Below are 3667 nucleotides of genomic sequence, written 5' to 3'. Positions count from 1 at the left end.
CTTTTTTCAATAGTTACCTAATAGAAACTTAAATTTAAAAATTTTTCTAAAATCAAACCATTAGCCTAGACAAAAACATTAAAATTTTCAAACTTTTAATACCTATCAGCCTATCCCATAGATTATCTCAGAAGAAAAAAAAACAGAAAATCTAGTATCAAAAAATGCTCACAATAAAGAAAGCAGTTTCATTCAACACCAATCAGTTCAGTAACTCATCACAATAAAATGATAAGACTTTGCACGCTTTGACTTTATTACAAACTTTACAGAAAATTCATAAAGTGTTATGCAAAAAAAGTTATTTGATCACAGACTCAAAATAAAAAACAACGCCCAAAAGGTATAACTGAATCATGTAGAAGCACAATCGTTTCCAGATAACAATTACCATTTCGTTGCCATAAAGTTTACTCGATTCCTTTAAAATTTACGTAAATCAATTTGAGTGAACTCTGATATAAGTTTTGACGCACCTATCGCAACTGCAGATATTAAGAGAAAAATGTGTCAGAATAATTTTGATTTGTGACTTTAATAAAACATATCGATAACTTTATGTTCTTTTATTAGTTTCAATGAAAAAAAATATATAATAGCATCAAAAATTACTAGTAAAATAAAATGTCTTTATTTACATCATCTTTTCGTCAAAATGGCCACCTTTATCTTTGACTATCGCTTGGAAGATATGTGGCATGCGATCAATCAATTTTTTTCAATATTCCTTATCAATATTTCTCCATATGTTTTGGATTGCCTCCCAAAAATCATTTTTACCCCTAGGTTGTGTTTTCCGGACTTCTCGATCTAAGTGATCCCACAATAACTCAATTGGGTTACAATCAGGACTCTGCGGTGGCCAATTCATGACCTTCAACAATCCTTCCTCTTGTTTTTCATTTAGATATTGCTTAACCACTTTAGCAGTGTGTTTAGGATTGTTATCTTGTTGGAACACGAATCGTTCGCCAATTAATTCGGCTCCACAGACTAAAAGATGTTCTTTCAAAATCTTTAAATAGACTTCTTTAATGATTTCCCCGTCAATTTTGGCAATTGATCCCACTTGGCCACCACGGAAACAACCCAAAAACATTATATTCCCACCTCCATGCTTAATTGTTTGCATAGCACATTGCTTCAGCATTCTTTCTCCTACCCGACGACGAACAAATGACCGGCGTTTATTCCCAAAAATCTCAAACTTTGATTCGTCTGACCAAAGTACTCTATTCTACTCTTCTACCATCCAGTTCTTGTGTTCTATGGCCCAGACTAATCTTTCTTGATTGTGGAAGGTTGTAAGACGTGGTTTTTTAATAGCCACACGACCTCTAAGCGCTACTTCAAGAAGTCATCTTTTTACCGACGTTGTACTTATTTTTGTGGTATGATGTTCATTAAAATCAGCTGCTAAATCTGACGCTGTGCGTCTACGATTTCGTAAAGAACTAATTACTATGTACTTATCCTCTTCGTAGTAGAACGATGTCTCCCTACTCTTATAGAATACTAAAATAAAATAATTAATTTGAAAAAATGAGAAATAAAGTTTAAAAAAATTTTATTACCAAAAATTGATAGTTCAAAATCAAGCAAACCATTAATTTGAAAAAACTATAGATTAATTAACTTAAAACACAAAAAAAATTATCTTATAACACACTCAGCTAAAAAGTTTAATAATAATGAGAATAGACAAAATAAAAAGTAATTTTCTTTAAAAATTTATTTATTTTACGATACAAGTGAATATTGCTTCAAAATGTTTCTGTATGGTTTATTTTGTAAATAATAACAAATTTAATAATGTAAGAATATATACCTTTTAACAATATCTCTCTTAACTATGTTCTCATAGTACTTTATGATGAGACCAATGTAGACACTCTTAATTAATTTTATTTATGAGTTAAAACGCGTTTTGTTTATTTTTGTAAGGTGCGTGCAAACTTACGGACTTAGTGTATGTATGTATATATGTATGTTTGTATGTATGTATGTTTGTATGCATGTATGTATGTATGTATGTTTGTATGTATGTATGTTTGTATGTATGTATGTTTGTATGCATGTATGTATGTATGTATGTATGTATGTATGTATGTATGTATGTATGTATGTATGTATGTATGTATGTATGTATGTATGTATGTATGTATGTATGTATGTATGTATGTATGTATGTATGTATGTATGCATGCATGCATGTATGTATGTATGTATGTATGTATGTATGTATGTATGTATGTATGTATGTATGTATGTATGTATGTATGTATGTATGTATGTATGTATGTATGTATGTATGTATGTATGTATGTATGTATGTATGTATGTATGTATGTATGTATGTATGTATGTATGTATGTATGTATGTATGTATATATGTATATATGTATGTATGTATGTATGCATGTATGTATGTATGCATGTATATATATATATACATGCATACATACATACATACATACATATATATATATATATATATATATATATATATATATATATATATATATATATATATATATATATATATATATATATATATATATATATATATATATATATTGAAATGATAGTCATGTTAACTTGAATACTATTTGCTTTTATAATGTGCACACGATTTTCAGATTCTTTACAAATCTGAGTTTATTTGATGCTGTTAAAACCCAATCATGCTGAAATGGATCTTGTATCTGTAAAATCTACTTCTTTGTTTGCTTTATTATCAGCCAATTCAACATTTGAACGATTAATCTCCGTAAACATCTCCAACTTTTAATATTTTTTCTTTTTTATATGACAAAAAGTTTTTATCTCTTATCAGAAAAGCAAGATTGCGGAAATAAAAAGTATCAAATCCAAGACTTGGGTTTGATACTTTTTATTTCTGCAATCTTGCTTTTCTTAGACTTAGACTAGACTTAGTCTATACTTTCCATTTTATACTTTACTAGTTTGATCTACTACTAAAAACCTATATAGTTTCCTCTAAGCCATTTTAGATAACCTTCTTAACTCAGTTATTGACATTTCTAGACTGACATGATGAAAATAGATAAGGTTTACAGTATATGCATCTTGTGTAAGTAGTCAAATTAAAGTTTGCATTATCACGCACCGTTTAACTTGGATTTTTAAAATAACTCTGTACTAAGGGTCTGCGTCTCGGAATCGTTTTCTTGAAATGAACCGGAACATGCATAACGAGACAAGAAATATCCCGGAAAAAATTGACGAATAAACTGTCCCGAAATAAAGTCTTAAACCGGGACAATAAATTTTCTTTCGGATTTTAAAAATTGTGCCCCGGATATCATCATCTCGTCTCGTCTCGAATAAAAAAAATAACGAGACGCAGATGCTTACTCTGTACAAAGTCGATACAATCCATATCCACTTTGCTTTTCACGAGTGTTGTGAGCCTCAAATTCTGGCTTTCTAAAAGTGTATTGAAAAAAATGAAAAGATTTTTGTTTCTGGTGATAATTGTCACAGATCTGGAATATCTGAACCTTGGTCAAAAAACATCATTCATTGTCCTATTGTTGTTTACTTTTTTTTTCTTTTGCCTCGATCAGTGAAGAAACGGATACAACAATTTGAATTATTAGGCCGGGTGAATAAAAATTAGCAATTGCTTTTACTCAGTAATTGG

The 3667-nt window shown here is 29.5% G+C and overlaps 1 long non-coding RNA gene across 2 annotated transcripts; it reads right to left on the bottom strand.

Annotated features, from left to right (window-relative positions):
• Nucleotides 1-551: 551 nt before the first annotated feature.
• On the bottom strand, nt 552-3461 carry LOC149885456 (uncharacterized). 2 transcript variants are annotated; one of them, XR_016454624.1, is made up of 2 exons: nt 3131-3461; nt 552-1515 (listed from the first exon to the last, which is right to left on the bottom strand). It is a non-coding gene; the product is annotated as an uncharacterized LOC149885456 (long non-coding RNA). The 2 variants fall into 2 exon arrangements; XR_016454625.1 differs by lacking the exon at nt 3131-3461 and adding an exon at nt 1829-2406.
• Between the last annotated feature and the right edge of the window lie 206 nt (nt 3462-3667).

This window comes from Hydra viridissima, unplaced genomic scaffold (genome assembly GCF_058129835.1).
Source record: "Hydra viridissima isolate aposymbiotic clone 2 unplaced genomic scaffold, HvirCarnegie_v1 scaffold_8, whole genome shotgun sequence".
Classification (NCBI taxonomy): Eukaryota; Metazoa; Cnidaria; class Hydrozoa; order Anthoathecata; family Hydridae; genus Hydra; species Hydra viridissima.
This window is presented reverse-complemented; position numbering and strand designations above follow the sequence as displayed.